Source organism: Diprion similis, chromosome 6 (genome assembly GCF_021155765.1).
Source record: "Diprion similis isolate iyDipSimi1 chromosome 6, iyDipSimi1.1, whole genome shotgun sequence".
NCBI lineage: Eukaryota > Metazoa > Arthropoda > Insecta > Hymenoptera > Diprionidae > Diprion > Diprion similis.
Window position 1 is genome coordinate 2,064,305 of NC_060110.1, and position 15,010 is coordinate 2,079,314.

At 35.7% G+C, this 15,010-nt stretch overlaps 1 protein-coding gene across 2 annotated transcripts in view; it reads left to right on the plus strand.

The window, feature by feature from the left end:
* The window catches only part of LOC124406902 (nucleolar protein 4-like), a 59,779-nt gene that overhangs the window by 1,813 nt on the left and 42,956 nt on the right, over positions 1 to 15,010 (plus strand). The window lies entirely within an intron of this gene.

Below are 15,010 nucleotides of genomic sequence, written 5' to 3' on the forward strand. Positions count from 1 at the left end.
CGAACGTGAGTCCTCTGTAATGTGACAAAATCCATTCTGTTTCTAACGTACAAACATTTTGCCTATACTTTTAAATAACATGCATATGCATATATACATATACATATGCAATATACATGCATATACGCATATTAAATGCACCTGCAAAGTCGAACGGCTGCCGGTGCAGTCGGACCTTTTAATCTTCCAGTCAAACAAACAGCTGACTTTAAAGCGTAGCGTGCGGTTTCCGTGTGGTGGGGAAAGAATCGCGTTCCACGGATCGAAGGGGTGGAGAGAGGGGCGGGAGGGGGAGGAGGACGATGGGGGGGGGGGGGTAAAGAGAGCGCGAGAGAGGATGGGAGGGGGCTTACGCGACGAAGATAATCGCTGCCGGTTTACTCGACACTTGAAAGATTTTTTTGGATTTCTACCAAAAATACGACACGAAAAATATAGAATAAAGAACATGTGAATGAATATCGAGTATGTACATGTAATATTGTAATATTTTACAGGTGTTATATAGATACATATATATATATATACTGTTTTTGCGAGGACGAATAAAAAAAAGTCTGATGCTATCTGTTTCATGCAATCCAAATGAATTCTTTCAAATCTTGCAATTTTATATTTTTATACGAGGATTGGAATTTTATATAAAGTTACTCAGAACCAGTGAATGAAATGAATATTTTTAGATGATAGAATATACAAAAAAATAAATAAATATATAAATAAAAAATAAGAAACGCGCACGCATCTGATATTTGATTTTCAAAATCATCGTCAATTTGGATAATTTATTACAGTTACTTTACAAGAAATTTCTTCACGGTCTATATTGTCTGAAATTTATGTTTCTATATAATATCGATATTTTATTTTTACGCTAAATTATATAATATATTTTTTTAATGGTTACTAATTGCTGTTTGAATTTCTATATGAATTTGTATCCGATTTTTTAAATCGACGGTATAATTATTCACAGATTCGCTAGTATCAGATCTAATCGTAAGGCGAAAGAGGAAATTGTTTCACGATCGGTGGTTCGACCTATACGATCTATATGACGTCATTGTATGGCTCAGACACTCCCACCTTCCATGATGAGTTCGGAAAATTTACTTATTTACTCAGTCTAACGATTATACACACCATCGTAAACACGCTGCGTATCCCAAAAGGCACTTCTCCACTGTATATAAATAAAATCTTGTTCAGCGTTGGAACAACGATTCACAGGATATTCACGTGTATTTTTAACTAGGGGTCCCATTCGTTTGAAAATCAAATGAATGATTAATTCATGAACATTGATTTGCAATGTTATTGTTGATTATATATCGGTATATCAAGTGATTTACAATTTAATCCCCGAATTTCGATGTCGTTTTCGAGCGCTTAAGGCGATTTTCAATGATTTTCAGATTGAAGAATACTATCGCAATAAAACTACAGCAAACTGGTGTTTTAGAATCGTTAGAAATCGCGCTTGGTAAACTGGAAATTACGAAAGCTTTAATACATAATAACCATTAAAGATTTCTTCAACGTCTGTGATGCGTTTATAATTTTCAGTGATTAGCAGTGATTTTAAATTCTTCTAATTTCTGTCATTCCCGTTGATTTCCAAGAGCATTTCAATTATTATCAATTTACTTCCGATTGTTAAATTTATGACTTCTTCTCGAGCGAATTGTCCCTTGAATTTGAACAATTCTCGTTCCACCTTTCTCCCTGGACATTTCTTTATCTCGATCCAGCAGCAGATGGATAGGATAAGGAGAGAAGAAAAGGGACCCAACTATCCGTCAGTCCGTCAAAGCTGTTGGTCATCCGGTGGTGCAGTTCCTGCTTTAAAATTTAGGGGACTGTTACCTGATTTTTCTATTTATACAAAACGGCCTGACCATGTTCATCCTGCCCGCAGAGTAGGCGTCGTAGTTGGCCAACAATTCTGGCATGGCCGTCTCCCAAGACTGTTCAATCATCGCTAAAGTTTCGAAGGTGCGCGCAGACTCTTTGACCCATTGTCCGATTTAGCACGTGCACCCTACAGCATTTCTTATTTTTTTCGTTTTTCATTCTAGGGGTCATATTCCGAAACTTTATCACCTGTCACGCAGTGAAATGATGACACAAGTAATAGAGTTCGATGTTTTTGGGTTAGGTAGTACTCGGAAGTCCGTTTTCCGCGTTACTTAACCTCAATAATAACGGAAAACCGAAACTAGCAAATAATGAATGAAACGTTCGATATAGCGATTTATTACAGTCTATTCTATGGACTGATAAAAAATTGTTCATAGAACAGAGAGATCGTTGAAATCTGACGCTATGAAACATCAAACGAGACTGAAGTTAGTAACTTTAACGTGACAAAACATCGGGGTGAAAATCGTTACTGTGAAATATCTGAATGACTTTTAAGGAGATGCCTTTATCATCGTTTAACAAATTTCAGACGATTCTAAAGGTGCGAAGTAACGATTTCTCCTAAACATGCATTTTTACAGTAACGTTACTAACTTCATCAGTGCCAACAATTAAATACTTTTCAGGAATCATGTAAAAAACTTTATTCGTATTTGCAAAACTATTCTCAGAGTTTAACGATCGTCGAGTCGTTGTCTTCGGAACAGTTACGAGTAATATTGAGGTTATGTTATCTCGGTCCAAAAATGGCCCTACTGTCCCAAAAACATTGAGCTCTAACTCTTACACCGCTGTTTCAATGTAACACAAATGATAGAAAATATCGAAACAAGTCCTCAAAACGCGTTAGAAGAACGTGAGAAAAATATGGACTTATCGTTTATAAGATTGTAATGAAGTTGAGTGTGTAACAATCGTAAGCGTGTGAGGAAAACTAATTAGACGACTGCGAAGCTGGCAGTGCTTTGTCGACTTACAGCTGTTCCGGTCAAGATTAATCGTCTCAGCTCGCGTTTCTCCCATTCGTACGTGTCATCCGGTCAACATGCACCTATAGGGCATTCCACACCGGCTGGATGCCTTATACCTCCGATCCATTCTTAGGGGTAGCGGTTAAAGAATTTGGAATTTTCTGATAAACTTGGAAATTAGAAGACATTTTTAAATAGTCAATAAGGCAGGGACGTTCCAGGAAATTCCAGTTACTTAGCAGGGGCGGATAATTTTCCGAATGTGCTTGCAATGTGTTAAGAGAGACGTTTAAGTTTATACATGCTGGTCTAATGACGAAATTATAATAATCTCAGTGAAATTAAATATTGCGATTCTTTAATTCGATTAGTTTTCGTTTTAAAATAGGGGGAAAATATTTGAATCTTAGTTTTCAAAAATCTGGTCAATTACACCAGGATTATTGAATAAAAATTGATATTCACGTTTATGAAACGAAACTTTTTGCATAAAAAATCAATCCATCTTTATAGTTCACATTTTATTTCAGTCTACGATTATAAAATCAATTCGGTACATAAGATTCTTATAACTCTATAGACTCTTAACAGACTTGAGAATAAATTAAGAAATGTTTTCAACAGATTTCCAAAATCCACTTCCACACTGAGTAAATTAAAAAACCGTTCATTTTTGCTAATTTTGAAACACTTATATGCAGTAAAAATACATCAATACTGTAAGAAATCCGCTTTTCACCGCGAGTTTTTCTTTTATCACCGGTTCATCCCTCCATCTTTGGCTTCATTTGTACATTTTTGACCTGCTCTACTTACGCAGAACGAGACGGAAAAACAATGTACGATGAAGAAACTAACACTAATTACATTTTTACGAGTATCAAATCGTTCCGATAATTTTCTCTCCTTTTCTATCCGCGCCCCCGTGCCGAAAGCTCGCGTTAGATTTGAATCGATCTAATCGGATTCAAACTGCGAAAGTTGATACCGAAGTTGAGGCAGGTCTGGGTTAGAGTTTATACGTGCTCCATTCGGCCCCCTGCTCTCGTTCATCGTGGCTGCGTCTCTCAATCTCCCTTTCTCTCTCTCTCTTTCTCTCTTTCTCTCTTTCTCTCTCTCACTTCGACGTTTGTCCGTCCTTTTTCACCTTTCGCGTCGTGCTTGTTCTCTCGCAATCTCTGTCAACAGGTTACATTTTTCCCTGCATCCTTAGCTACTTCATTCTTGTCTCATTTCATTACGTCCTCGTCTTCATTCGTCCACCTGATTTAGCAGGGAATTCAGCGGTCGGAGTTTATAATATATCATCGCATTATTCTTAGGTACAAAAAAATACGCGTTCTTATTTCACGATGTTGATACCTTATACGTGGGGTAAATCGTGTGCAGTCAGGTAGACTACACGCCTGAAGTTTTGATACATTATTTGGAAATTTATTGAAAAAAAAAATCTCAGTAGTAAGAGAATCTAGTTAAATACGATATTTAGTCGCGATTTTTACCATTTTATATCTATTATTCACTTTTTTACTAGTTACAGTCACTTTTTGAAATTTTGCGATCGATGTAAGCAATACCGTTGACGATCACTCGAGTTTTTCATCGAATTTGAATCGATCAAAAATTCATTCCAGCTTGACACGCAACTGTAACTTTCATGATTTTTATCACGTGTTTTCAAATTAATGTAAAATTAGTAATCTATAGTATATTCCCATTTGAAAAATTGCGAAATGACAATTGTCTTCAATGTTTTCTTACGTCAATATTACTAACTTTAATCAATTATGAAGCTCATTTACACGTGTTAAACTAACATATATACAATAAAAATTTACCAAGCCTATAACATAACTTGCGTATTATTAAACAATACAAGAAAAAAATGTTAAAAGTTTATAACCACATACACATACACACACACGTAATACCTAACAAAAATACAATCATTTCCGAAACAAGTTCGCTATAAAACAAGGGTGGTTTTGTCAAAAATACGATCAACGCATGCTAGAAAGGGGGGATGTCACGGGGTTTGGGGTGGAAACCGTCAAGGATTCAGGAACCCCTCTCCCCAGCTTCCACCCCTACCTCCAACCCCTCTCAGCCGTCACGACCCTCCGTTTTCCTGGACTAAACTAAGGCCTAGTATGGATTTCCCATAAGGCCGCAGGTATACTTCTGTGTCTGAAACTACGGGGTGTAATGGCCGATCCGCGTGCGCCGGATGACCAGTCGCTACCGCTACGTTAGTGCCTGAACCAGGCTGAGGTATATATATGTATATACAATGTGTATATATGTGTATGTACTATAACGCGCATGAACGCTACTGTGTACTGTAGACACTTCTGACTATCTTTTGTGTGGACGTTTTAAAGTGGAAAATTGACCGCGGAGAGGAATGATGTATAATGGTGAAAAGAAAAAAGAATCACTTTTTCTCAGTTTTTTAAGAGAACACTCGCTATGTTCAGCTGATATAACTTGTGGTAATTTTATTGTGACGCATCGTTTGTGTGAACTGGAACGTGTATATTACTAGGGTGCTTTGTTTGAGACGAAAATTTTATTCAACATGTCGAAATAAAAATTCTATGAAAATTACAACCCTTAAAATTAATATTAAGTACTTTCCCTTAGCGTGAAAAGATTTACTATCTAAAATACACGTAAATTAAGATTTTTTTTTTTCAAAATTATATATCTTTGCGGTATTTTGTGCTATCATATTGAATCAGATTGCAATATACTCAGAATTAAACGATCTATAAAAGTACCCATTGCAGTGAGTTGGTACAAGTCACTAAAGTGTAAAAAAAAAAACTTTAAGTGACGGGTTTGTGGAATTTCAATTTTTCTACAAATTTGTCATTTACATTTTTTGGCTAAATTTTTGTCGATAGCTACAATGTCCGGCCAGGTTTCAGGCTGTTTTTCTGTACAACCGGATCAATAGTTTTGGAGATAAAAGATATTTGCAAGCCAAGTCAGAACGGGATCACACAATTATGCGAACGCTGACTAAACTCGTACAGATAGAAGTTGGGTTAGGTTAGGTTAGGTTAGGTTAGGTTAGGTTATGATAAGTCTGATATTATTAATCTTCATTCAAATATTCTGAACTGTAAGCAAAGTTGTTTTTTTCGAATAGAATTCATTTTATTACATTAAATTTTTTTTTAATGATAATGAAATCCCATCTTACCTCGTTCGATCGGTGATTTCAACCGAAAGCAAACCAAATTCACAAGTATTTTAAATCATCAGATAAATCAACGTTATTAGTTTGTCTGAGTGACGTTTTTACCTCGCACAAATATTATTTCGTTATATCTTTAGATAATAGTTAGTATTGGATTGAACAGATGATCCAGAGCGATGGGAAATCGCGCATCAGTTCTCTGTGATAACATCGCATTATCACCTGTTGCGACGATAAAAAACATTATTGGAAGACGATACTTTCGTCTAAGTTATACATTATAGTTGTAAACTTGATTCGGACTCGTATTTCCCCGCAGTGTGTAACACATAGGATACACGGATGCATAAACCTCATTTAATTTCGCGTTATCTCGATGACGATGGTTCTGTTTTTATTCCCGTCGAAAAGATAGAAGCGTTTATGAGACAATGATTAAATATTATTCATGAAACTAACAAAATAAAGTCAATTTATAAGACGATTCAACGAGTGTAAGAAGGAATCTCAGCTGATTTAGGGAATCAGAAGGCATATAAAACGATTTGTACAAAATTTACGGTGTCAATAAAAGTCCACATCGATTAGTGTAAAATTAAAAATAATTTATGTAAATCGTTTAATTTTTGACACAAATCGGTGGTTTTAAAATCAACACCAAAATAGTCTGAACTTTTATAGAATATTTTCGATCTTACATTTAATACCACATTTCTAACAGTGTAATTTATGAAAAATAGCTTGAATACGAGAATTGAAGGATTAAATTGATGGTGAATCGTCGAGAAAAATTATAAATAAAAAAAAAAAAAAAAAAAAAAAAAAAGATAAATGAATCGGTGAAAATGAAAAAATATTTGCCCGAGTCCGCCTTCCTCCGGCGATATTAGATTAGGTGAGAGTCGACTCGCGTGTGCGTTTACAGACCAAAGAGGAGGCGTATGTGCGGCTATCTGGTATATCGTCTCTACGGGACGAACGGACGGACGGATGGATGGACGGATGGACGGATAGACGGACCTGCGGAGGACGAACGATACGGACGAAACGAACGAAACGAACGGAGGCTGCTACAGCCGATGATTCAGGGAGACATCCGTGTCAAGGTACAACACGAGAGACTGATCTACGAGGCTTGGCTGGATCCTTTTGTCGCTGTAGAATGTACGTTGCACGTTTCTGTCGAAGCTGCGTCAACGCCAGGGGCGCTTATCATTTTTTCATCTTTCCAGATTTATTTTTTCATCGTATTGAAGTTAGTAATGTTACCGTAACGATCCATGCTGACAAAGAACGGATAAACAGTTATTTCGCAATTTTGGAACTGTTTGAAATTCGGTGAATTGTAATGAAATAGAATACACTTGGATTTCGAAATCTTAAGTTCTTTAGAAATTATTGTAAAATTAGGAAAATGATGATTTTTTTTACAATGTTTCGTTACAGTAACGTTACTAACTTTAACCCTGTCGTTTTTGGGGTTTCTTTTTAGAGATTGAGTCAAGATCGAGAAAAAAATATATTTTGACAAGGTTAAAAAATAATCTCGATATTTTTCTACCAGACAATCATAATTTGAGCAATATTCTTTTTTCCTATTTACAAAGACTGAAAAACGCTTAAAATGAATTTGTTTTTTGGAGATATGGTACAAAACACAACCCATGACCACACAAATTCACCCTCATTTAAACTCAGCTAACATCAAAGTTTCGAACCCTGTGACGTTGTGGGTATGAAACTTTTATCTTTGATTGCACATGGAATAAGTCGCACGGATAGTGTGGAAAACGTGGAATAGAAAAACAATTTTAAGGGGATACCAAATATTTAATTAGCAACCAGAATAACTTTTCGAATTTCTGACAATGCGATGTGTCACGTTAGTCGAGCGCACAAAGTTCACGGATTTATTATCTTCCACGTTTACCTTGAGTGTCTATCTACAATCTACATGTATGGATTGGGCAGAATCTACCTGGCTAATCGTAAACACACACTTCGTAGGAATGTTGACGCACTAATAGACACGAATGAGACCGTAAAACTTTATACTTACTGTTCGCTTTGAATATTCTCTAAAAATTAGTCAGATCGAAACGATTTACTTGATCAATATTTCGTGTAAATTTTATTTTATTTGTAGAAATTGAATCGAATTTTCTTAATTGCAATGCAATTTTTGATACGGTTAAATTCTTGTACTATATATACTTGAGCAAATCTGCAAGGCGAAAGATCTAAGCAGCAGAGCAGGAAACCAACAATGAATCGAGATTGAGACGAACTCGATTAATTAATCAGAAAGGACAGAATTACACCTGTTAACGCACGGAGAGTCAGACTGATCAAATAATTTTCTTGGATGACGCGAATTCCGCCCACGTGCATACGTGTGTATATATTTATATATGGCGGAGGTGTATTAAGGAGGATCGTCCCAGACCTCGGATAACTTTATTACTTCACACCTGCGCGAGACGAATCGATATCAATTATATCATGTCGTAACGACGGTGTTCAAAAATTTACAGGTGCAGGTGCAAGTTACGCGCAAAGATGAATTACCCACGTGATGGTTGGTGGTTAAATCCGTCTCTGAATTACAGCCTGTAACTTGATCAAGCAAGTTTGAAATTATTCAAGTAATTTGGTGGAGAAGTTTATTCAAACCCGTACAAGTAACGATTATTACGCACTCTCTTTAGCGGTAATCGATGATTTTACCTTTGTAACACAAAAACTTGAATGAAACAATTCTACGGTGTTTTATTTTAATTGCGATCGATTTATAATTTTCTTCTTATGCAATACACTTCGAGAAGTGAAGATTTTCCTACGATCTTCTATTTTCTCGTTAAAAACTAAGAGGCTAAAAATTTTTTTCATTACTTTTAATTATAAAACTTGAATTCAGAAAACGTCAGAATCGAATTACAAAAATTTCTCGTAAATGGTTTTGAAATAATACAACCAAACCTTGTTCTCGTCAACGCTGGCTTCACTTTATCACACATATGCCGATACATGTATTGACAAAGGTAAATTCTATGACTGTTGAAATTGAATCAATTCCTGACTTGATGACAGGTATAAGTGCGGCTTTATACCCTTGCGAGTGTGTAGTAGTTACAGAGATGTGCAGCGCATACCGAGATGACAGTGGCAGGCCAGCCTCGCCGAGGCTTGCGGTGTCAATAAAATATTGAGCTGTTAGTATCGTATAGAGGCGTCTCACCGCCAGCGACGAATACGAACCTTTCTCATAAAACCTGACGGGAGGTGCTCAAAAGAAATTTTTTTCTTCAAACCCGCATCAAAATTTCGTTGGAGCATTTCAACTAGAATATTTTAGATGAATATGAGCTTTTAATATTAATATTTAGAGGTATATATTTTATTTTGTTTAACTTTCCATTTAAATAAGACGTCAAAAAAAAATAAAAAAAAAAAAGGAAAATTTTTGAATTTTTTTCTCTCGTTAACGGCTTGACTTATATAAACTATTTAAATACAGGTTCTTACAGGAAATTTCAGGTTCTATGAAAAAGTATTGAGATTGAATTTTCTAAGTCTAAGAGATTAAGAGATATTCGCCTATAAACATCGAGTCATCTTGAATCAGCACCACTTTTGTTTAAATCGAAAATCATTACAATCGGTCAGTTTGTTACAATGATCATTGCATTTCATACGTATCTGTTACTTAACATTTAATTTCCTACCGCATGTCGTATCATTATTTTCTCTTTATTTATTCATTTAATTGCAGAACGTGAAATCACTGGATTTTTTATACAAATTTTTTCTTTACATCCAGTGTATCAGAAAATAACAAAAATTAATTCAAGCTATCTACGAATTTTTAACCCTCACTGTTTCAAATTCCGTGTTGATACTTTTCTGGGTTATGAAAATATTCCGAAAATCCCGATTTCTTCAAGTAAAAATTTCCATATACTCAGTGTATACCTGCAATTTCAAACTTTCTCAAAATTTTATATCAATATCAATTTTACCATGACGTAAATAATTTGTTTTTTCTTTCCTTTTTTTTTTTTTTTCGGTCAATTGAACACGAGTGAAAAAATTAAACTATCTGAAGGCTCGAGAAAAAAAAAAAAAAAAAAAAAAAAAAAACTACAACGAATTCAACGAAACTCTTTCTCAACCAGATTCTTTTCTACAAGAGGGTATTAAAGTGCGTCTCAAGTGAAAAACTGACGGGTTTTAACCGGGCTGATTGATATTGTTTGAAAATTTGAAAACCACTTGTTTGTTTACAGCCATCGCTGAACTTCTCTTTCTCGCTCTCTCCCTCTCTCCCTCTCTCTCTTCTCTCGACGGTGACTGGATGGACGTACGATGTACGCGTGTATATCTATACATCCACGAACGGTGGTCGAGTGTACCTCTGGTGGGCGAATGGTCGGGTCGGTCGGTTGGGCGGATGGGCGATAGTTTATTCAGCGGATTATTGACGGGTGTTGCCAGTCCTACGGTCTGCACAGCGGTAAACTCGAAATAGCCCAGTCAACTCAGGCCAGTTTCAAAATCCATAAACCGCGGGCACCCAAATACAAGTCCGCGTTCATACCTGCCCGTCTGACTTGCCCTCTGCGCGTGTCTGTTGGACCGATAGCAAATCATGATTTGTTTGCACAGAATCGGATCTACATTCAATCTCAAGTCATTAGTGTGGTGAAAATCTCTCGACACTTAATTATTTCACAGTTGTGTGGTAGCAACAATTTCACAACCCTTCGGGTCTAACAACTCGTGCAGAAACTTCGCTTCGAGGGTTGGAACTTAGGGAGAGTCTGGGTTGGATTGGCTCGAAATGTCTAGAAACGGTGAAAAGGATGGAGTTTTTGCGTTTTTTATAGCAAGTATCGTATCGGTGTGTCTTTCGTGTTGAAAAATTTGCGGAAACGGATCTTCGTAAGCGTTAAAACCGAGGGTACATTCAATTGGACGAGAAATGAATGATTTTAGTTTAGTAAAATTGATTTACAATGATTTCTATTCGTTTTAATCATATCTTAATGGTTTCATAGATATTCAACGTCACCCGTTATTTCTAATGATTTCCGAATGTTCTATAGGCGATTTTCAGTGATTTATCAATTAGATGGAATTACAGGAAATCATGTTTTATAAGAGGTTGTATACGGTTAGAAATTTTGAAAAAAATCTACTTTCTTATTTTTTGTTTTATTTTCTTTTCGTCGTGTAGATATATTTAAGTAAACGCCAAGAAAATTTCTTGTCAATCCGGTAAATATTGACAATTCGATATAATTTGAAAAAAAAAAAAATCTGCTAAATGTAAACTGCTTCTGAAATTTTAAACGCGTTTTTCTCAAAACTGTGTTTTTAAAGTCGGTGAGCAAGATTTTTCGAAAATGGCTAAACCGATCAGTCTAAAATTTTAACACAAGCTTTCAAAGTATATTTGTCATTAATTAATCTAAGGTTTTTTCTCACCGATAAATACATTCCATTTTATAAACAATTTAAGGCCTAAATTTTTGTCAAGAATCGATTTTTGAAGCCGTTTTGTCAAAAATTATTATTTTGCTTATTTCTTCGATCAATTGCAAGATAATTCATTATATTAACGAAACCTTTCAGATTTTCTCATTTTATACGAAAAGACGCCTTTTTTTAAAGGTGATCCCGAAGATCAGTTACAACAGCTTTCAAAATAATAATTTTTACAAATAAAAAAAGAATGTTAAAATACAGTTAAAAGTCATCATAATATATTTAAAAATTCTTACTTTAATAAATTAAATGATCTCAAGAAAAATTCTTAAAAAAAAAAAATGATTTTTTTTTTTGGGTCTCCTTACGCTATTGTATAACCCCTCAATATATTACGTTGACGTAAAGAAGTTAAAATTCCATCAACATCCGACGGGTATCGGGACGAAAAGAGAGGTTTATTGAAGTGAACACGACGCCTGAAGGGAGGAGGATAACCAGCCGGCCAACCACGTTGACGCGTTATATACAAACTTGATAGGGTTGAGCCTGTGTGGGTTCTTATAATTGCCAGCGGGCAGTCGCGGTGCAGCAGACCACTTCCGGTGCGCGTATCCGCCGCTGTAGATACCTTTTGCTAACTCGACGTGTAAGTACGTCCGTGTTTTTCACATATATACACACATCGATATGTGCTGTACTATATATAATATATAATATATATACACGCGAACCGGGTACGAAATTATTATTATCATCATCATCCTTTCAGTGCAGAGATATCAAACTGCTTGTACGTGTACCCTGGTGTAAGGCTCGCGAATCGCGTGCGAGTATAGCGGAATTACTTTGCATAATTTAGATAGTATTATTATATACGTGTAGAAAAAATAATTTTTATTGATAATAAATATGCATTTCGAGAAGAAAGAAAATGACAAAATGTATCCGAATTTGGAAAGTACCGTAATTTTTTTTTTTGTATTTGGGAGTTGATCGTTATGCCAGGCTTGAAAGCGAGTCAAACAAATTGCCAAAAAAAATTTGCTGATTCTGTCGATGAAAATGGTAGGCCTAGCTGATTTTTGCATTAAAAAATCACTGATACTATGAAGATTTTTATGCACGAATAGAATCATAACGCACAAACACTGAATCACACTACTTCCATTTATTTTATCCATTAATTTAACCTAACAACACAACAATTATTCTATATTTGCGTCAGTAGCTGCAGCAACTGTATCGACTGAGTGAACAGAGCTCGATTGCCCCACATTCGTTGTTTTTTCTTCCTCGTTTGCATTAACTGAGTTGAACAATAAGTTGATACGAAGTACTAAATTCACCTGAACAAATATTACAAAACAGCGGTCAGAGTCCGTAAGTCGTTCCGATGTACACGCGCAATGTTCATATCCTACACCACACGTGTTCCATGTTCGCGAGAGAAAGAGATATCGTACGCAGGTACAACCTTCGTTTTCTTATTTTTTTTTACGCCGTTTAAATCCAAAAGTTAAGGAAACAGGTGAGACCGTTTAAAATCAAAATAAGATCGCAAGTTTGTCATGTAATAAAAATTTTTGCGCCAAACAATGTATATGTAAGTTATTGTCATCTATTTGTCATTTTGTAAGAGTTGCTTTTAACAATGAAATACAACGTGGTATACGGAAAAACTATTCTACGGAATCGAGCATATTTTTATATTCCATGGCATTAGAGTTAAAAGAAAAAGAAGAAGGAAAGAAAAAGAAAAAATTTGCGCGTCCGAAATTAGAAGAATACTTTAAACATATAATTTCCGCGATTTTTTTGCTTCAGTGATGAATTCGGGTTCATTAGACCAATTTTTTCTATCTCTCTATAATATTTATAGTTTCTTACGAATTCCAGTGGATTCTATAATACACATGGATATTTCATCGTGAACATGATGAAACTGAATTTAGAGTTGAAAAAAAAAAATTGCGCAATTTTCTACAAATCGTTCTAAACTATACATGAGAACCTTGCAAATGATTCTGAACACGCAAATCGAGTTCTAATATTGCAACTAAATTACCTCTGGAATCGTATGTTACGTAAACTTATACCGCGAAACAATGTTGCATGCTACCCGTAGTTTCGCGGAGAATCAATGCTTAATAGGTTCGCCATTGTCATTAATGCAACAAGTACTACTCGGCTTGTATACCACTTATATGACTTTACTACCCGCTTTTCCACGATCCTATTTATACGAACTTATTCCTACACCTTATACAAGTGTATACTTAACGCGCGAGAATGCAGTGTAGAAAAAGTGTGCAAATTTAACACAGTCAGTACGTATATTTCTTATTTATGGATTTCCAGATGATCGTTCAACGCTTTCGGTGTAATTGAGTCACTTCATAATAATTTTATCGCGTTAAATGTATACATTTGTTTCAATCCCGTAATATTCTGATTTTTTTTTTTTTTTATATTATTACGACGTATAGAATGAGAAAATTATTAATGAAGCTTGATAAGGTTGTGTTAATTCATCGGCTAACCTAAATGAACAATTCTTATTGATAATTGAACGTTTGACCATATTTTTTTTGGTGATGCAGGTGAAGAAAATTCTTTACAAGCAGATATTCACTATGATTAAAGTTAACGGTGATACAGTTTTGTAGGTAATGAAACACTACATTTGTTTGTTTGGTTAAATACATTTTTTACAGCTGGAAGCTCTTCGTGCAGTTATAACTTATAACGTAGCTGCATACTTGCACCGATCCTGACTGTTTCTTGAACAAGATGCCGAGACCACGTGTCTCTGTACGAGCTTATTTAAAATTTTAATAACATTTGACCTCCAGCATGGCGTTTCTAACCTGGAGGAAGGGTTGGATTTGAAATTCAAGCTGCGGCGCTGCACACGACGAAGGAAGTGTCCGAGGCTAGGCATCGTATCTGAATTATAACACTATATACAACGTTAGAAAAGTAGATAGTTTATACAAGCGAGTTTCAAGTAGATATATTTCAGATCTGATAAAGTTCGATCTTATCCCTCGATTTTTTTTCTTTATCGCTTCGTCTCCGACTTTGAACCCCTAGAATCCATCGTTACTTGATGACGAATGATCCGGAAACGATTTCCAGAAACCCTGAACCTCCACTGGCGTTAGGTCAAAAATGGCGGAAGTCTTAAGCTTAGAATAAAAGCAGACAAGGATTGGGTAAAGAGGAAGTTTAACAATAAGTCAGGATGTAGGTGCGAGATAATCTAGGATTTGGCAAGCGCACTTTTGCCTGCTGTACCTTCTCGTTCCCGTTCACTTACTGCCTGCCGGCCCACCAACCAAAAACTTGAAACCTCCTGCCTGCCAATTCTGTACCAACCGGACTCTCGCCATCGCGAGGGTATTAAGCTCCAAGGAGTCTT